The sequence below is a fragment of the Rhinolophus ferrumequinum genome, chromosome 21 (genome assembly GCF_004115265.2).
Source record: "Rhinolophus ferrumequinum isolate MPI-CBG mRhiFer1 chromosome 21, mRhiFer1_v1.p, whole genome shotgun sequence".
NCBI lineage: Eukaryota > Metazoa > Chordata > Mammalia > Chiroptera > Rhinolophidae > Rhinolophus > Rhinolophus ferrumequinum.
The window spans coordinates 29,135,462-29,157,766 of NC_046304.1; positions in this window are offsets into that span (position 1 = coordinate 29,135,462).

Here is a 22,305-nt window from a genome sequence, read left to right on the forward strand (position 1 = left end):
CAGACAAAACTTTCACTTTCACTTTGACCCTATGCAGAGAACCCATGCCAGCCCACCACGCTCTGACCTACAGAAGTATGAGCTAATAAATGGGTGCTGTTTTAAGTTCCTAAAGCCATGATTTGTTACACACCTTAGAAAACCCACACACTGCCTCACTCTCTGGGCCTACACTGTGATAGGAAAGGAAAGGAAGGAGAGAAGCCCTTACTGGTTCCCCTAGCAGGGCCGAGGAACAGCGCAGACCATTTCCAGCTGGCATACACCCTTTTCCCAGCCAGGTTGGGAAACTAGGCAGAAAGGCTGCATTATTTTTCTACTGTAAACACATACTTTATGATAATGTTTTCTTTTGTCCTCTTCGTTTCTTCTTTTATGTATCTTGCTTTAAGCTTTCAGGGTAAGTACTATTTGGAAATGTCATCAAAGTTGGTTGCCATCAACGACATATTTTAATTTTAGTTCCAGAAATTTTCTAAGGTGGGGAGCTACCCTTCTAGACACACACATGAAATTTACATATACATGACAGAAGGATTGTTTCCCAGTTAAAGAAGTTAATACATTTACCTTTGGAGCCCTGGTTGGAGTCATAATTCTCTCAAATAAGTAATTGTGTTGTTGTTGTTGTTGTTGTTGTTGTTGTTGTTGTTTTAATTAAATCACATGTCCTGTGGTTGCTTTGAGTTAGGCCAATCCTGAGCGTCTTTCTCTTTGGTTGAAGTAAGTCAAATCTGGATGTTAGCAACATGGAAAAATGAGCTTGCTCCCAATTTGCTTTATAAGGAAGTCAGTGCTTTGAACGCAGTGTTCACTTCCTTTCAGGGAACATCTTTTGATAAGTGGAAATATTTTTTCAACAAAGAACCTGCTGCTCCAGATTTGTTAAAACTGGTTCAACAATCTGTTTTCATTCCTGTGTCAAATGAATATTGAGTATTATGGGTAATTTGTGTTGTGTTAGTGAGACGTGAAAAGAGTGTGTGAGTGTGTGTGTGTGTGTTTCACTGGTTTGGAAGAAAAATGAGATGTTTGAAAAAATTTTAACTGAAAAGTAAACCCTATTTATTTAAAATATGCATTGCAATTATCAATTGCACAATTTTACTCAGTGTAAATTTGCCGTATCATACCTGTACTTTTATTTTGTTTTGCCATTCTGCTTAGCATATTTCATTGTGTCTGTCACTTCTGTTGAACCATTTGCCAACTTTTTTCCGGGCTGGTAAAGGATTTTAATTATCTCTCCTCTTTGAGGTGCCACCAGTAGTTAGAGTTGAATATTTTATTTACTTCGACAAACATGTTTTAGGAGCTAATACATTCTAAGCTCTGAACCAGCTGTCAGGGAGATAGGACGAATAATACAGGTTCCTGAAGATGCTCTTTGTTTATAATGACAGTTTTCCAGTGTATCCCAGGGATGGAGACCCAGAGTTCCTTATACTCATTGCCAGTACCACTAAGTATTAGTATAGTACATTAAAATAAAGCAAATACTATAAACTTTTATGGAAAACCAGATACGACTTTATATATTAGAGTCTAGTGCAGACAAGTGTTTGTGGGTACCAAAGACTTAAAGAATTTCAAAGAAAGAACAGGAGGAAAACCAAAACACAGGAACAATTCTTTTTCTATGTAAATGGGGTCAGGGCCATTGCTATTTTAGTTTATCATGGTTTTGGGTCATTGTTTTATTAGAAGTTAGTATGTAAAAAAAATTGAATATGGCACATTAGAAGCCCTTACAAAGTGTATCTTTCAGGTGAAACACTGTTCTCTGCCTGTGTTTTACTCCTCCAAAATTTTCAGTTCCTCTCTATTGCAGATAGGTTGGAAACTGAGCTACTTACTCTCATACCTGCTAGCCAGCCCTCCGTATTCAGGCCCACACCCTACGAAGTCCCCCATTTCACTCTCCCACATTCTCTGTTCCAGCTACTATGAATTGCATCCTATACCCCATTCCAACCCAAAATATGCCCACTATTCTCCTGCTCCAGGCCTGTTTCCATGGCAATCCTTCCCTGGAAGCCCATCTCACCAAGAAGCAAGCCCAGCTCAAATCCATGAGTCTTTCCCGGATATCCTTCCCCTTTCAACAGGCGGAGTAAATCCTTTCGTTCCTATTTTTCCATTTCATATTGTTTATACTAAGGAAAGTCCCTCTTGCAGTTGTGGTGGTAGATGCCCTGTATTAGCCATTGTGGGCCAAGCACAACTCTATTGTCATGCTCATATCGGGGCCAGGAAACAGAGGCTCAGGGAAGTGCTGCTGGAGCGACTTGGATGGTAAATAGCAAAGCCTCAGTTGGACTCCCAGTCCCTCTGCTTCCAAAGACAGTGCTGCCGGTACCCCCTAGCGCCTCCCTGCGCTGTCCTCATCCTCACGTGGATGTGGGCAGAGACGCGTCTTCAGCCTATCACTGAGCCTTAACCTCGCAGCTACTCAAAAAACATCCATTGAACTGAACTGAATTTACATGAGGGGAAAGAAAAACGATGATACCCCTTACCCCAGCTCTTATTAGCAAAGTTTAAAATGATTGCTACTCTTCACTATTGATGAGTAGGTGGAAGAAAAATAAAAACGCTTTTAGTTCATTGCTAACGAGAGGACTAATTAGCACTCCCACTGTAGAACTGTCAATCAGAGTGAAAATGTGCATGTCCTGACATGCAATTCCACTTTTGGAAATATCTTCCAGGGAAATAATTAAAATCAAGTGCAAGGATATGTGTATGAGTGTATTCATCACAGCCTCATTTATGGTAGTGAGAACTTTAGGCAATCTAAGTGTTCATTAATAGAGAAATGGATAAATATATTAAGGAACGATGTATGATGTATTATGTAGACATTAAGAAGATTAGCATATACAAATATCAAATCATTATGTTGTATACCTGAAACTATTATAATGTTATAGTCAATTACACCTCAATAAAAAAAGGTTAATGTAGATATACTTGTGCAAAAATGGAAGGGGTGTTCAGAATATATTGCTAAATTGACAAAAGCAAGTTTCAGTATAGTAAATATTATCCTATTTTTCTCAAGAAAAAAACCTCTTCTCTTTTTTTTATCCCCCCCATATACACACATGCAAACATAAACTTCTCAAGATGTCAAGTGGAATTTTTTTTCTTCTCAAAATAGTGGCTATGGTCCAAAAATGAGGACAGATTATACCAAGCACTCTACATTCTAAAAGAACCACCAGCAGCTGGTTGTGGCTGCCTCTCTCTAAGCCATGCTACGAGCAGACAGAACTGCCCCACTACCATTGGCCATTTGCCCCCCTCGTCTCCTCCTCCAGGTGGATTAAGCAGCGATGTTAAAAAGTTTATTAGCTTTGTGAGGTACACAGGACTTGAAGTGAGAGTTTACCGTCCCTCTCTCCAAGGGGGAGGGGTGCCCAAGGGAAGACAAAGCTTCAAGAGAGTCCCATCTTAAGATGGCCAGTGTCTTCACAAAGGGGAAACTAGGATAATGTCCATGGTTGGATGTCAGTCTGGAAAAGGAGAACAAGACAGAGACAGATGGAATGAATTATGCCCCTAGAGAGGGCTAGGAGACTAGATGAGAGTGGCAGCTATAGGCAGGATCTACGTAAATAGTAGTGAGAAATGGAGACGCAAAGAGCACATATCAGAGAGATGTGGGGTGATTGCCAGCTGCTTCAAGAGGCTGCGAAAGCCTGGGAATCAACACACTACCCACACTGCCTGTGGGAACCACTGCCTATCCTCAGGGGGCTGACAGACACAGAGCTACATTAGTAAGTTTGTTCAACCAAGGAGAGGAATGCAGCCTCACCTGCAAAGGAAGGAGTCCTCAGTTTTCCCCCGTCTCCCTCCTCTCATCCCCCAAACTGTGGAAGTTCTGTGACAAGGAAAGGGAGATGGGGACGTATCTTGCAGCCAGGTTGTATGTTCTCAAGTATCTAGGGCCACAGATAGGGAGAAGGAAGGAGAGCTTTAAATTGAGTTTGAAAGTAAAATCAAAAATAAAAACCAAACAAAAACAGGAATGCATTTATCCATTTACCAAGACTGAGACTTTTAATAACTCAAATTGGCTGAAAATTGCGGAAGTGGACGAACACATCATTAAAGGAGCTTCTACCCTGAGGTGAAGAGCAACATAATCTAGTTAGAGATGGTTACTGGAATTAATAAAATGTTCTTGCCTATGCCTAATGGGTTGAGAGTCCTCCGTAAACTAGTTACAGACACAGACACACAAACACACACACACACACACACACACACACGTATGTGCATAGAAAGTGGTCTATAGTCTAGGATAGGGGTTAGCAAACATTTCCGTAAAGGGTTTTGCAGGTCAGTCTGTCTTACAACTGCTCAACTCTGCCATTATACTGCCAAAGCAGCCGCAGATAATATGCACACTAATGAGTGTTGTGATGTTCCAATCAAACTTTGTTTAGGAGAAATCCAAGATGGTGGAGTAGACAAACACTGTCCTTACATGAACCATTAAAATCACAACTAAATTATAGAACAATCAACCTGGAGAACCATCTGAAGTCTAGCCGAACAGAAGTACTATCCCTAAAAATATAAAGACTCCATGTTGAGACTGGTCGGAGGGGCGGAAATGCAGAACGGGCCCTAAACCTGCATGTGGCTGTTGAGAATCAGGAGGGATACCTTAGCCTCAAAGGTTCCCCCCAGAGGAGTGAGGGATCTCAGCCCCACACCAGACTTCCCAGCCTGTAGTACTGGTGCCGGAAAGAGGAGCCCCCAACAACATCTGGCTGTAAAACACTGTGAAGATTCGGACTGTTTGAGTGGGACAGAAGGCGACAGGAAACCCAGACATTCTCTTAAATGGCCCAGGCACGGGCTCACTCGCTCGCAGGCACTCGCCTTGGGCTCCTGTAGAGGGATGGTGACTCCGGGGCTTCGGAGATATATGCGGGCAGACTAAAGAACCAGGAGGACTGGAGAACAGTTGGCATTTTGCTGGTAAGTGCTCCTCCTCCCAAGCAGCCACCTTTCCTACGTTGAGCCCGCCCCCCACAGGCCAAATCTGAATCTGATTGGCCAGGTGAGCTCCAATGCTCCACCCTGCTGACTCAGCTGGGACCTGCCCAACCTAACTCATGCACCAGTAGAGGCACTTTCTCCATGAGCAGCCAGGCCCTCCTACGATTTCTTGGGAAATTATCAGAGTCCATGGGCCCCAGGAGGTGGCAACTGGCCTTGTTGTGCTCTCAGACTTTTGCTGAATTTCTCTAGGTTCACCATGGGCACCAAACCAGAGTCTACATTAATCTGGTGACCACAACTCTTCCCACTCTAGTTAGTCCCTGAGACTCTGCCTCACCCAACTTGCATACCACACAAGGCTTTATCAGTGGCTGAACGTTAAGGGAGCAAGCAGGTGGCAACAGGCTTCCAGGTGTCCCAGCATTTTATGAAGTTAGCCAGTACTGGCGGCAGCCCTCCTCGGTTTGCAGCATGGCCTCTCCCATGCACTTCCAGATTTAGCATGGGCAACAAACAACTGTGGATTGCTTTGTAGCTCCTATCAGGTAGCTCCCGATCAGTCACAGGCAGTGGCTGACCTGGGCCTGCATCAAAGCCCCTCCTAAGAGGCCCCAGAACCAACATACTTGGAGGTTGGCTTCAGATCATAGCAAAACACCACTCAATTAGCCCCACAAGTGGCACACACAAAGGGCAGTCTCAACAGGTATCAGAGCCTGCTGAGGCAAATCCCACTCAGTGGGGCAAGCCTCCCACACAGCAGCCCATAAGCTGTGGGTGTGTCTAAACCCCACAGCCAGTGGGTGTGTGGCACACCCACTGATGTGCCCATGGCAATCAAGGCTCCACTATAACAGGAGAGCACACGCAACCCACACAAAGGATACTCCTGAAGCACCCGGCTCAGATGACCAGGGAGATTCTAACACTGGGCCCCACAGGACATCTATTACATAAGACCACCCAACCAAAACCAGGAGACATAGCAAATCTACCTAATACATAGAAACAGAAAGGCAGTCAAAATGAAACAAAGAAATGTGTCCCAAACGAAAGAACAGGAGAAAACTCCAGAAAAAGAACTAAAGAAAATGTAGGCAAAGCAACCTACCAGAGAAAGAGTTCAAAACAATGATTTTTATGGATGCTCAAGGAACTTAGTGAGAACTTCAACAAAGAGATAGCAAGCATAAAAAAGGACTTAGAAAACATAAAAAAGAACCAGTCAGAAGAGAAAAAATACAATAATTGAAGTGAAGAATGCACTAGAAGGAATCACCATGAAATTAGATGAAGCAGAGGATCAAATCAACGATTTGGAAGACAAGGTAGCAGAAAACACACAATCGGAACAGAAAAAAATAAAGAATTTTAAACAATGAGGACAGGTTAAGAGACCTCTGGGACAATATCAAGCATAACAACATTCACATCACAGCGGTGCCAGGAGAAGAGAGAAAGCAAGGGATTGAGAACCTATTTGAAGAAATAATGACTGAAAACTTTCCTAACCTGGCAAAGGAAATACACATACAAGTCCAGGAAGCACAGAGAGTCCCAAACAGGATGAACCCAAACAGGCCCACACCTAGACACATTATAACTAAAATAGCAAAGATTAAAGACAAAGACAGAATCCTAAAAGCAGCAAGAGTAACTTATAAGAGAGCTCCCATAAGACTATCAGCTGACTTCTCAACAGAAACTTTACAAGCCAGAAGGGATTGGCACAAAATATTCAATGTGATGAAAAGCAAGGACCTACAACCAAGACTACTTTACCCAGCAATCTATCATTTAAAATTGAAGGACAAATAAAGAGCTTCCCAGACAAGAAAAAGCTAAAGGAGTTCATCACCACCAAACCTACAAGGAATGTTAGAGGGACTTCTTTAAGACAGAAAAAAAAGATCAAACTTATGAATAATAAAATAGGAATAGCTACATATCTATCAACAATTACTTTCAATGTAAATGGACTAGATGCACCAATCAAAAGACATAGGAGGGCTGAATGGATTAGAAAACCTTTACAGCCTACAAGAGACTCACTTCAGATTGAAAGATACACACAGACTAAAAGTAAAGGGATGGAAAAGATATTTCTTGAAAATGCAAATGAAAAGAAATTAGCTGGGGTAGCAGTACTTATACCTGAAAAAAATGGACTTTAAAACAAAGACTCTAATAAGAGATAAAGACGGACACAGTAATCCCACTTCTCAGTATTTATCTGAAGAAACCCAAAATGCTACTTTGAGGGGACATGTGCATCCATATGTTCACTGCAGCATTGTTTACAATGGCCAAGATGTGGAGGCAACCTGAGTGTCTGTTGATGGAAGAATGGATAAAGAGAAGGTGGTACTTATATACAATGGATTATTGCTGGACCATGGAAGGGAATGGGTTCTTGCCATCTGTGGCGGCATGGATGGACCTGGAGGCTACTGTGGTAAGTGGAGTATATCAGACAGAGAAAGACAGGTGCAATGCTATTTTGCTTATATGTGGAATCTAAAGAACAAAATAAGCAAACAAAGCAGAAACAAACTCATACAGAAAACATTTTGATCATTGCCAGATGGGAGGGGGTTTGGAGGTCTGGGTGAAAGAAGGGGAAGGGATTAAGAAATACAAATTGGTTGTTACAAAGTAGTTATGAGGATGTAGCGTATAGCATAAGGAATGTAGTGAATAATACTGTAATAACTATGTATGGTGTCAGATGGATACTAGATTTATTGAATGATAGATGGAAGGGGGTTGGCGGGCAGGGTGAAAAAGGTGAAGGCATTAAGAAGTACACATATGTAATTACAAAATCGTCATGGGGATATAAAATAAGCATAGGGAATATAGTCAATGATATGGTAATAACTATGAATAGTGTCAGGTGGGTACTAGACTATGCAGGGGGATCACTTCTCAAAGTATATAAATGTTTAACCTATGCTATACATCTGAAATTAATATAAAATACTACCGAATGTCAACTGTAATTGATAAATTTTAAAAAGTGGGAAAAGGGGAAGGGGACGAAGAGGTTCAAATTTCCAGGTATAAAACAAATAAGTCATGGGGATGTAATATACTGTATAGGGAATATAGTCAATAATATTGTGATAACATGGTATGGTGTCAGATGGTTGCTGGACTTAATCACAGTTATCACTTCTTTAAGTCTATAAATGTTGAATAACTATGGTGTACTCCTGAAACTAATATAATATTGTATGTTAGTTATAATTTTAATAAAAATCTTTTTAAAAAACTTTATTTATAGAAACAAGCAGTGGTTACCAGAGGGTAAGGGGGGAGGGGGATGGTAGATGAGGGTAAAGGGGATAAAATACATGGTGATGGAAGGAGAACTGACTCTGGTTGGTGAACACACAATGGGATTTATAGAGGATGTATTACAGAATTGTACACCTGAAATCTATGTAACTTTATTAACAATTGTCACCCCAATAAACTTTAATTTAAAAAAATAATAATAATAAATAAATAAACAAATAAAAACAGGCAGTGGGCTGGACTTGGTCCGCAGCTGTGGTTTCCCAATCTCTGGTCTAGAATCAGTGGGCTATCCATCAAAGTGTTTGTCTTTGTGGAGTGGGACAGGTGCTTCCACAAAAATTGCAATTAATAAATGGGTCAATGGGATCCCTTTGAAAGCTTTTCATGGGGCTGAGAATGGAAATGGGTATCACTGGCTAGTGCAGGGGAATCAGTGTATTGTTCTACTGGTGTTAAACATCACTGAAGGGAAAAGGGAAAAAAAGGTATATAGAGCTGAAGGTAGGGAGTCTGAGCGGGTGCTGAGCAGACAGACACCACCCAGATAAAGAAACTGTGACCTTTCTGGGGGGCAGCAAAGCCTTTCAGTGGACTCTACATACTTGCCTAGGTCGCAAGGGGCAATGGTCAGTGTTTTCCATAGCGAACTAGTCAAATCATGGTAACCATGGTAATCTCTTGCCTTATTGCTACATTACAAGTGAGGTTAACTGAGGTTCCGAGAGGCTTTGCCAAAGTCATTCAGTTAGCTTGTTATCAGAACTGGCCTAGGTCTCCAGACTCCCAGGTTAAGCTGTTACCACTTCATCCTACAACTGTGAAGTCTTTCTATCACCTAGAAAAGAAGTCTCACAAAGTAAAAGTATCCAGAAAATAAAAGGAGAAAACAAAAGATAGCATGTGGTGTATTTTATTAGGACTACCAAAGGTTGGTGACAGGATCATATTTTATTGCTCCCCCTTTTCCTATAAATTCACCAAATACACACTGTTAACAGATCAGGAAGGGCCAGGCCCCTGCCCAGTGGAGAACCTTCTGGAGCACTGCCTGAGAGGCATAGATACACAGCCCACCCACAAGTTGAGAAACAGTCACCTTGGAACCTAAGAGTCTCTCTCTCCACCTCTCAGAGTTGCCACAAAACCCGGAGATCGGTGTGAGAGAAAAACCAAATGTGTTTTATAGGTAAAAATAAGATCTTTATTCACACAGTACTGTTCTTGGTTTTACTCTAAATGCCAAATCTAAAAACGAAAAAAGGAAAGAAGGAAGTTACATCCCCTAGGCATCATCTGTACCAGTACTTGGTTGCCATGACAACACTTATTTGCTGCACGTTCTATTCATCTGTTTCCCTCTTCACCATTGACCGTGCTCAGCCATTTGCCTTCTGATGCCTCCCATTGGTGCAACCTAATCAATACATATCTCTGGATGGTGCCTATTTTTAAAAATACGTATTAAGAGACTTCAATAAAAGTCAAGATTTCTTGCTTCTTTTGAAACCTCACAAGTTACAACACTGCAGGGCCTGAACAACGTTATATATTACAGGCTTGCATTTAATATTTGATGATCCCTTCCTCGGAGCCCAGGCTCTCAGGCGGCCATTGTTTCTACCTGGCTGCTTCCCTACTACCTGGTACCCACCTGAGGACACTGGAATTTGAATTCTCTTCTTGGTCAACTGGCATCAAATCAGTAAGGTTTCACCTAAGTATGACATTGGCATAGCTGTCAGATGACTATTCAAGACAAGGCAATGGTATTCACACCTAACTACACCAAAACCTTCCAAGGTGATGTCCACCAGCTAAGGTCCTGTCTAATCTCTAACATAGTAGAGCTCGAACGTTAGACTCGATTTTCCTTTAGCAGCTCACTGCTCTGTGCTTCTGTAATGCCAGAGGTTCCTGCTCCCTGGCTGCCTCCTTCTTCCTACTCCTGGACAGCTCCAAGTCAGAATATGGGAATCTAAAAATATCTCAGTCATCACTGCATTGACATAATGCTTCTGTTGTTCCAAGAGCAGGTTCGGTGTCAAAAGAATAGTTTCAAGAGCCAATTAGGTTTAAGTTTAAAAACTACACGTGACAGGACATTGTGCTTTTATTGTTTCTCTCCCTCTCTTTGGACATAGAAGTGCTTTTTAAAAGGTCTGGTTAAGGCAGACGAGGAAGAGGAGGTGTCGGCCACGATTCAGCTTGGAATCATAAAGCCCGGTTTGACTTAACATGTGCAAAGGAATTCACTGCTTGGCATAGTGTCTCACACATAGTAGGTGCTCAAAACAGATTGGCGGGAAGACCAAGAGGTAGGAAGCTGCTGAGTATATATGCTTTAGTTTCTCCATTTTGTTTTCGTGAACTTTACTGAGTACCTACAATGTATAAAGCATTTTCCTCAGCTCAGCTGAGTATCTTTTCGGTCACTTATTTCATTTATTCACTCCGTGAGTGCCTACTGTGCTTTTTCCCGCAATTACCATTTTCATGTGTGATTTCAGCTCTTTGAATGTCAACTCATAATCTCATCTCTCACCCAAATATTCTTCAAAGGCAAAGTGCTGCTCTCATCATTAGCAGTCATCACAATGTCACTGATATCTAAATGTGACACAAAAATCTCCTACTTCTGTTGCACATGGTTTAATATGGAATCTCTGTAATCACCCAGGAAAGAAAGTTCTCCATTAGCTTTTTCTATAGGCTAGCGTGATGCACCTTCCCTCAGATTCACCTGGAGAGCTCTCTGTGACAGGCCCAATGGTAGGCTGTCCTCCCCTGGACCAGGTTCGCTGAATGGTACTGGCTGACATCCAGAGCGTCACCCATTAGTAAGTCACTGTGTTGTTTCATCAGATCCTCATCAAGCCAATACACCTCCCAAGAGCATAATACTTGGCATGTAATAGGCACGCAATAAACTTTTCATGACTGAATGAATGCACTGAGAATGAATGAACAAACTGGGCCCCGATTTTACAAATAAAATGGAGACCTGAAAATAACTGGGCTGCTGTTCTTACCATTATATCAATCCCCTTCATCATCAGCAAATCTTTCTCTCTCTCAGTGACCTAAATGCACACCTCTTTTGTTTTGCTTTTATATAATAAATTCGGAACTCTGACAAGGTTCAGTGCCTCCCATTCTTGGAGCAGGGATTTGAGAGAAAATGCAGCTCTGACAACTGAGCCCATGGAGACTCAAAACTATCAAGTCTTCAGACGAAATTTTGGAAAAGCAAGAGAGAAATTTTGTTGTTGTTGTATCAGGAGAGAACACCCAAGCTCAGTGGAACTGAGGAACTGAAAAATAAATGCGGGCCTTGCTGCTTTCTTTCCTGGACACAAATATGCAGTCAGATACTAGGATCCCAATTATGTTCTATGTTGACTATAGAATTATAGCGACACTTCTTAATTTTATGTTTTTATGCTGTATAGTTTGTTCTTTTGTAATTAATACATGTAATACATATTCAATGAACAAAATTCACACAAAATAGAAACTCATATATTACATGGAAGTCCCTTTCTCACCTCTCACCTCCACTTTTCCCCTTCCAGGTCCTTGAGGAATAGACCCTGAGGCAGAGATTAGCTCACACAATGGTGACAGAAGTGCCCTTGTCACCAGAGCCCTGGAGGAGTGAAGGAAGCAGGACTGTCAGAGGGAGAAGCTGAACTGTGATGCAATTTCCATAAAGCCTTCAGCTGATTCCTAAGGGGAACTCAGGAGCCAGGAGGGACCCTCAGAATTGTCCTGAAAGGAGGCAAAGGCCTTTGGACGCCACCCCTTCCACCATTCACTGGGTGTGAGTTGCCCCTCAACCCCTGCAGAAGGGGATGTAAACCTGGAGGCTGCAGCTCCCTCCGTCAGAGGGCAGTTCCTGGAGAGGGACAGAGCGATGAGCCGCCAGCAGCTAGCACTTCCATCACGTCAGAGAATACGTGCCTTGTTTTCAGGCGAGAACTGCACGGTACACTAAAGAAATACTGTATTATTACTTTTCCAAAACCCCCACACTTTCTATGTCTCTGTGAACACACGAAACACACATGTGCATGCACAGAGACACACACACAAATGAGGGGCCGTGTGGCCTCACACTAACGACATGAATTCTGCAGCCAACCTTGGAAATGTTGGCTTAGTCTCTCTGGACCTCAGCTGTCTCCTTGGTTAAAGTGGGGGATGGTGACACTAATACCAATCGCAGAGGATTAAATTGGGGAATTAATGTAACGTTCTGAGGACAGAGCTTGACACATAGAAAACTTGAGCTATTTGATGGTTCCGGCTTCTCTGTTGTTCATACAGATGTACTTCATTCCTTTTAAGACCTGAATAGTATTCTTGAACACTGAATCCTGGAGAGTGAATGGTATGAATTTGCCAGAATTTCTTTACCAGTTTCCTTCTATTGGGCACTTAGGTTGTCTCTGATTTCTCACAATTACAAGTCATGTAGCAGTGAACATCTTCGGACGCTTATCCTTAAAGACTTGGAAGATGGTCTATGAGATAGATTCCTAAAAGTGAAATGGTTTGTCCAAGGGTAAACACATTTAAATTTTGACCGGTACTGTTCAATGGCCTCTGAAAAGACTGTAGAATGCTGACTTGGACCTCAGCATCATAAGACAAGAGTGTTCTTCTCTCCTCCCTCATTTCCCCATCCACCACACACCAACACTGGGTATGAAAGGTCATTTATATTTTTGCCAGCCTACGAGCTGAAAAAATGTATTTCCTCGTTCTAATTTGCATTTCAATCAATCCTTGAGAAACGAAGCATTTTTTGTTTTGTAGTCATGCATCTATTTATGCATGCATGCATTTAGTCATTGGGTCTTTGATTTACGATGGGGTTATATCCTGGTAAATCCATCATAAATTGAAAATATCATAAGTCAAAAGTGCAATATAGTTTGGGGAGTATAATACATAGTGTCAGGTGGGTAGTAGACATATTGGGGTTATCGCTTTGTGAGTTATGTAAATGTCTGATCTCTATGTCGTTCTGTGTGCCTGAAACTAATTAAAGAATCATTGGAAAAAGAAAATGTATTTAATACACATAACCCACCAAGCATCATAGCCTAGCCTAGCTTAATAGTGCTCAGAACACTTACATTAGGCTACAGTTGGGCAAAAGTATCTAACACCAAGCCAATTTTATTTTTAAAACATGTTGAATTCCTCACGTAATTTATTATGCATATTGCTTTCACACCATCATAAAGGCAAAAAAAAAATCATAAGTCAAATCATGGTAAGTTGGGGACCACCTGTATCTGCATTTGTGACATGCCTAACTGTCTTTTTCCTCCGGGTTATCTTTGATGACATATTTTTGTATTTATATATTACAAATAGGTCTACAGCTCTCTCACTTGTCTTTTAGCCTTTGGAGGTGCCTCGGAACTTACAGAGGTTATATTTCCACATACTCAAATCGGCCAGTCTTCTTTACAGCACCTAGATTTGGAGGTCTGTGCATGTAGGAGGCATAAAGGGAGAGCCACCACTAGGTCCGGTTCGCACACCAAGCCCAATGGATCCTCAGACCTGCAAGTTCCTCCATTGGCCCCAAACTCTCCACCTGCCTGCAGCAGGCAGCTTCCTTTTGTGTCAGTCCTGGTTTTCTTTTTTTCAGCCCAGTACTAATTAAGGAAATCTTCGACAATGTCTAGTCTACAGTCTCATTCTCAAAGCGCCTTTTGCATAGATCTTTTCCTTCCTCTTCTTTTTGGTTCTGTTTCTTCTGTTCACTTTTTATTTTTCTTGTCTTTTGTTTTTTCTTTTTTTTTTTTTTTTTTAACTATGACTGGGTTAGGAGGATAACTAGGGCAGCGGTCAGCCTCCGGGAGTAACAGTTTCTTGTACCATCATCTGGCTTGTGGTCACTTCTCTGCTGGCTCCCATGGCTGCTGCCATCCCTGTTCGGTCCTGGTACTAACGATAATCGTTACGTTGCTATGTGTGTTGCTGGGGCCAGGACAGTTGGAAGGCAGAAAGGATGTTCACATTTTCAAACTGGTACAGGGAACTGAGAGTGGTTCTGCTGGTGTGGAGGTACCTGAGGAGTGCCTGGTTCTCAAGCACATCAGTTCCTGCTGCCTCCTGACATGGGGAGGCCCAGGGGCAGTCACATCTCCTTTTGGCTCTTGCCAGGGCTACACGCCACCGTCTTTGTAAGAAACATACCTTGTGGCTCCTGTCTCTCATATAAACTTCAAGCTTCATTAGCAGGGATCATAAGAGTGAACTGGCCGTCTTCTGTGACCCTGAAGCGTCACAAGGAACTTGAACAGGGTGCTTCTCACTCATCAGTCACTCTAAAATAATCCCATCACGTCCTGCTGGTGTGATGTCTCAAGTCAGAGCCATTTGCTATGTGTTCTCTGAGGGTGATATGGGTGGGGGAGAAGTAACACCTCACCAACTGTGCTTTACTCAAGAAAAAGACTCTTCCTCCTTCTCCCACACTTCTCCGCAGTGTCTGGGCTCTCCCAGGCCTGCCCAGGATATCTGTGATCTGGAGACTCAGCAAGAGAAGACTGATGACAAGACTAATGATAAAGACAGCAGTTATTGATAGAAGTTGTTGAACATTCTCTGGAGTTCTGCTTTTGGTATGAACGAGTAAATACCAAACAGACCAATCTCCAGACCAACATCTATAAATTTCAGGTAAAATACATAAAAGATAAAATATACCCCAAAGCTTTGGAGAGGCAACACAGGCAGATTTCAGACAGGAGCTGAAATTTGGAAGAAGTGATCAACAGAGGGTGAGTTTCCCATTTTGTTGCAACTTTGTCCTGAGGGTGGGCCAAGTCATGGTGTGATACAGGCTGGCTGAAGGGATAAGGGGAACCCACCATCTTTCTGGCCTGAAGAATCAGAGAAAGAACTGAAGGTGGCCACAGTCTCTGGAAAGTGAAGAGGGAAGTCCAGAAAGGAGAATGACATATTAGGGGAGCCCAAGCTTCACATGTCAACTCTGCCCAAACCTCTGGCTGACCCCTGAACTACACATGCATGAGGCAGATTGCAAATCACCCAGCTAAAGGAAAAAACAGTTGAACTGAGATTTGAGCTGCTACCCACTACAGGTAAGACAGCGGGTGCAACTTGAGTCTAAGCAAGTTACTGCCTCCTTAAAAAAAAACCAACACTCTTTGGAGAAATAGAACAGAATCCAGAATGTCCGTATCATAACAACAGAATGGGTAGAACACAATCCAAAATTTCTCTATTAAGTAGAGATAATAATAATTGCTTCTGAGGGTTGTTGTGCGACTTCAACAGATGATATATTTAGCATAGTGCTTGCAAAGTATCTGGCATGCAGCTAATAGATGAGTCATAACATGTATCTCCTGGGACGTGAAAGAGGTATCACAGGAAATGCCACAAAGAGGTTGCCAAATATAGTAAATGTCCCAAGTTGGGAGAGAAAGCACATCTATACCTACCTATGCATTTAGGCTCCAGAACCCTAGGGGTAGTGGAGAGGTGTAAGCTAAGAGAGAGATCAGCATTCAAGTTAATTGTCAAGGTTGCCAGTGAGCGAGGCAGAGAAGGGGAGAAAACAATTTCCACAAATGAAGCCAAAAGTGGAAATGACAGGAGGCCAGTCCAAGCAGTACCAGGAAGGTAACAAACCAAATGCAGGTACAAGATACCGCTAGAATAAAGACAAGAGCATGGCCAGCTGTGAGGAAGCAGGGGAGGGCCAAGGATTGGAGAGATTTGGAAGACAGGTTTGGGTCCAGTTCACAAGTTTCCCCTGTGATGACGGGGCACATTTTACATGTTTATGAAGAGTCTTGTAGCCCTGCGATTCCAGGTTATTTATTCCTTTATCTTTTCAAGGGGAAAGCACTGAATAGGTGGAATCAAGAGTTACGATCACTTTCAGTGGGTAGAATGGGAACGTCCAATGGCTAGCCAACAGAGTGGGGGATGCCTCCGTCTAATTCAGTACCAAGGCCAGCACAGGGCAAACTGTCCAAATGATCCACTCGTGTCAAACAGCAAAGACACGGATATAATTTGGAATGTGTGGATGAGTTGTCCTCGTTACTCCCGATCAGTGTTAGATCGATGTTTTCTTCCCATGTTGAGACACAAGGAGATGTCACACAAACGGTGACTCTCCAGCCACAGGAAGAATGGGATGGTGTAATTTGTCGTAGACATGCTTCTTTCTGAAGACGGAGGCACGAGAGGACTCTGCCTCGTTACTACAACATACAGTGAAGGAAGAAGACCCTGCCCTCCCCTGTGCTTCATCTCCAGGCCCTCCAGGCTTGACGTGCTGCGTTCATTATCAGCATACAGCTTGCCTTGTGGAAGGAGAATGCACGTGGACGGAGAGCAACCTGAGTTTTACGTCTACCCTGCTCCTGAGGATGTAGGACTCAGCTTCCTCGTGTACAACACGGGCATATTGCCCAGGATATGTGTGTGTGCATGTACACACATGTATACATGTTCACGTATACACATGCACGATGTCTTGTTATTAGTATTACATTGTGCCAAGGACTCTTCCAATCATATGATAAGTGTTATTTCACTTAGTCTTTATAACAATACCATAAGGCAGGTACCATTGTTACCATCCCTTTCTGCAGATGGAGAAACTGGAACACAAAGAAATCAAGGTGCTTTGGAAGGATACACAGCTAGGAAGCGGCAAAGTCAGGACCCAAACGTGACAACGTGGCCCCAGCGTTGGTGCTCTTAACCACTGCCCTCCCCCATCATCGGGATTCGGCAAATGAGGGCAATTATAACAATAACAGCAATTATATCCTTACCACATACTGAAGGCAATTCTACAGCGCGTCGTCAATTTATTCATTCAACTAGCAAATTATGCAAATGTGCTGAGTGCTTGTGTAATGCAAATGTGCTTACAAAATGTGAAAAATAAATTAAGTCATTTATCTCTCCCTGTGCTTCTGCAGTCCTCTCCCCGTGGCAACAACACCTGGTGCCTGTGGGTGTCAAACGAATGCTTATTAACTTGTGTCTCACACTGTCTGGTCATAGAACATAATGGCATAAATATTATCATGAATGTTACAATTATCATGAATGAGAATTCCATGTTACAGAACTAGTGCTATTGGAACAGGAGTGTACAAAGGTCCAGACTGAATGCCCCTTCCAAATTCGGGCACATTCTAAATTCTCCAACAGACACTGGGCAGTCGACTTGGTTCTGCCTTATGATATGGGCGCAGGGGTTCACTTCTGTCTTCCGGGACCAGCATTTTCTGTGAAATTTGACAAGACGTTTCTGCCTCTCAGTCTTGTTCTCAAGTTTGCCCAATTCAGAAATTTGACAAGGGGATGAAAAGCTGCTACTTCCCCATGCCTGCCATCAACGCTTGACACGGTCAGCCGTCAGGATCTGGGTTAACCTTTGTTAGAGAAAGCCTGCAGAATTAGGACCGACCAAAATAATCACTAATGCACGGTGTACCAGAGCACGGTGTTCCGGCTCCCTCTTCCCTTTCATGTGAAATTCACTGCCTTAACTACGTGACCCTCTGCAAAGCCAGCCTTGTGACTAATGGGCCTTTGATCAGCTTTCGCTTCCTGACAGCTGTACATATAAATGAATGTTTATCCCAATTAAATAATGAACATTGACTCTTCCTCCCTTCTGACTGCGAAGTGTGCCCTCATGTCAAAGCACCCCCATTGTTCTTCTGTCAAGGATAATATCCTCTCATTTGGAAGAACTCTGCTTGGGGTTGGAGCGTGTGCAGGGTAGGATACTTTGGAGGAAAAGAGCATGGGTTTAGACAGGGTGGGAACAGATTTTCAGGAATCTTCCAGCATTCTCCAGGGTGGGCAGGAAAGCTACAATTTTTTGAGCACCTGCAATGGCTAGTCCATAAAGTACCCAACATACATCCTTTCATTTTATCACCACATTAATCTGATAAGTATCGTCAGCTCCATCGTACAGAGACAAATGAAGAATATGAGGCCCAAGGACTGAGTGACTTGCTTGTGGTTATTGGGCTGGTCAGTGACTGGGTCACAGTTCAAACAGCCCAACCCAAGTTCTACGTCACTCCAAAGTTTTATTTCCTCAACATCTGGGATGATCACTATCTTCTTCTCATATACTAGACACAGTACTGGGTCTGGGGTCTGGGTGAGTTTCCTGTTCGCTGTCCGCCAGGATATGCTGCACATCCCTTCCGATCTCGAGATCTTCATCTGCAAATCAAAGGCTACCAGTACCTGCTCTGCTTACCTGGCCAAATTCTTGTGAATGGGATTTGCACCTGATAATGTGCTGTGCCAGTGTACCGGCTTACTGGCCTGTATATGAACAGCCTTTGTTAATCTGTTCCAGTCTCTGGGCCACTCTGGACACTTTGTTGCTTTCCCTTCCTGACTGCAGAAGCAAGACTTGGTTGGGTCTGCTTTGCCAATAGCAGCTTTGTTTTCATTATTAGGGATAACTCTGTCTTGAAGTTGGAACAGAAATGGCAACTGAAAGTGCTTTCATGGGAATTTCAAAGATTCCATTTTTCTTAGGAAAAGAAGAAACAGGAGCCAATGGAACAGCAATTAAATCCATAGTCTAAAAACAAATGCTACTAACACACAGATGATATCATGCAATAGTTGGAATTTCTCCTGTTTTCTCAGGCAAGCCAAGCATGGGCAGCCTTCTGAAATCTCACGCCAGCTGTCAGCGTCTGTTCCAGGGGTTGCCACTCCCATGCGTCTCTGGCAAATTCCTTTCTCCAACCCAAATCTGTTGTACTTAACTCCTAAAATAACCGAGGAAACCATGAGGGGGCCTGGTGCTCCTTCGGCTAACCAGCGTCATGTGGGATCAGGGGGTCTTGTTTGTGGCAGTTCCTTGGAATGGAGACTTATTGATCACACAACAGGAACCATTAATTGAGTAGTCTATGTCCCAACAGATTATCCATCTGGGCCCTCCAATGCCAGGTGGGTTGACACACCCTACAGAGACGAAAGGAACTTGTAGCTCGCCTAATCAACATCTCCTCTCATGTGCCACAAAATCCCTGTGTATTTTATCCAGAAAGAAGGCTAATCAGAGGCATCAGACTGGGGTAAGTCACCGTGAATAGCTGGCCATGAAGGCGCAACATCTGATCTCATGACACGTAAGCCTATCTTGAGCAAGAGATTTCCTGGGGCCTGAAAACCTACTAACATATAAGGAAGAAAGTTCAGTGGTTCCACAAAAACGTCAATCATACTCGTAGAATTACCGTATGACGCAGCAATTCCCTTCCTGGGTATACACCTCCCAAATTGAAAACAAGTATTTAAACAAATCTTTATACACAAATGTTCAGATACACACTAGTCTAAATTGTGTGAAAGCAATGTCCACCAATGGATGAATGGATATGCAAATTGAAGTATACTCACACAATGGAATACCGTTCAACCATAAAAAGCAATGAAGTACCGATACGTGTGAGACCACGGATGCATTTTTAAAACATTATGCTAAGTGAAAGAAACCAGAAACAAAAGGTCACGTATGGTAAGATTCTGTGTACATGAAATAGTCAGAACAGGTAAAGATAGAAACAGATAGCAGACTGGTGGTCATCAGGGGCTGGAGGAAAGAAGGAAAGGGAGTAATCGGTTCATTATTAAGGGGCCTTATTTTGAAGTGATGAAAATGTTTTGGAACTAGATAGATGTGGTGGTTGTACATTATAAATATACTAAGTGCCACTGAATTATTCAGTTTAAAATGGTTACTTTTATGTTATATGAATTCCATCTAATTTTTTAAGAAACCTATTGTTAACGCCTGCAACTTCCTCTGAAATGCATAAAAAATAAAGATGGACTGATGACTGGACAGACATAAATATGTGATAAAACACAAAGAATAAAATACTAATTATAGAATTCAGGTGGGGGTACATGGGTGTTCACTGTAAAAGTCAATGTCTCAATGGGTTTGAAATTTTTTTATAAAAAAAAAAATGGTAGGAAAAGAATAAAACCTTGTACTTCTCATCTCATCGGGCACTTGACAGGAGGTCACAGAGTGTTAGTCTCCTGGCCCTGACCGGGATGTGTTGGGAACCTGTCAGACGCATTTGTCCTTTCCCCTTCTTGCCCCCACTTTGCCCATCTGCAGGCAAGGTCTTCTTGTCATGATAATACCTGCCACTTGCACATGTCTGCTACAGCCAGAACCTCAGTCAGGTGACTTACAGTTATTGTCTCCAAACTTGATGACACTTAAAGTCAGTTACAGATGAGAAACCTTCCATAACGATAAGTAAAACCAGACACAAAAGAGTACTTACATTTTCTGTAAGTATATTCTATAGGAAGAAGAACAATCAACAGGCAAAATGAGTTTATGCCGTTTAGAGAGAGAATAATGCCACTTGTGGGAGGGTAGTTGGCTGGAAGGGCTCACGGGGCGGGGGCCGAGGGGGTGTCCAGGCTGCTGTGCTGGTACCAATCTGTTTCTCAATCTAGTGTCGACACATGAGTGCATCCACATTGAGAAAATCTACTGAGCTATACTATATGAATCTTTTTAAAACGTATACTATATATCAATAAAAGTTTAATAAAACTAAATCAATGAAACAGTTAAGTAAAAATTAATCAGTAAAACCAATAGCTGGCTTGTTGAAAACATTAATTAAAAAATAAAAAGAAAAGGGGGAAAGGATTAAGATGTACAAATTGCCAGTTATAAAAACAGTCAAAGGGATATAAAGTAAAGCATAGGGAATATAGTCAATAATGTTGTAATAATGATGTATAATGCCAGGTGGGTTACTAGACTTATCTGGCGATCACTTCGTAAGCTATATAAATGTCCAATCACTATGTTGTACACTTGAAACTAATACAATATTATACCATGGCAACTGTAATTGAAAAATTTTTTTTAAATGTAAAAGAACATAGTCTAGTTACACAATTAATAAAGGGCAGGGTATGGGTCTAAAAAAATAAATGGAGAAAAGACAAGTGAGTAATATCAGACCTAAGAAAAGACATAACTACCAATAGAGAGGGAGTTGTAATTTTACAGCAGAATACTGTATATAGATTTGTTCTAATGAAAATCCTGATGAAATGAATAATTTTAAGAACACAACTAAAACTAAGATTGTAGGGGAACAGCAGCCAATCAGAGACTCAGTTGCTCTCTAGAGCCTAAACAATAGCTGAATTCACAATCCCTTTTCTCTTGTTAGCATCTGGAGCAGCGCAGCTACACACACACACAGAGCCAGACCAATTAGTAAATGGCTGGGGCCACTGTGAATGGTAGACCCTTTGTTCTGCAGAAACTATAAAACCTGCTGGAGAAAGGTGGTGGGAGTCACGGTGTTCAGAGTCTAAATCCATTTCTTAGGAAACTCCAGAGCACCGGGCCGAGATCTCATCTTCGTTGCCTCACAGAGGCCAGGTGATGACTAAGTAACACTGGACGGCTCACACCTGTTAAAAAATGCAACACTACCTTGGGAAAGGGTATAGTATTTTTGTTGTAATAAGTATTCTTTTATTTAAAAATAAGAAGCCACCTTTTTCTTACTTGACAGGTGCTTGGAAATGTTCTTTTGGCTTTAAATAGGTTTTCAAAGAAAAGTCAACTCTGAGGCATGGAGGGGAAGAAATTCAATAAATGTTAAGTTTAGGCAATAATCCATTAGCAGCTGGGCAGGATGTTGTCGAGGGAGCTTTTTCTCTGCAAGCCCTAACCTGACACTTCGAGGTAAGACAGTGGTAAGCCCTTTGAGCGGGAGGAAATGGCCAAGTGAATTAGATGTTGCAAAGGGGATCAGAAGGACCAAAGAGAACCAGAGCTTATAGGGTTGGGTAACCTGAACTTTCCTGGTTACTCCAGAAAGGCGGTTTTTGTAATGAGAGCAAAATTCAGTACAGAAATGGCTGGAG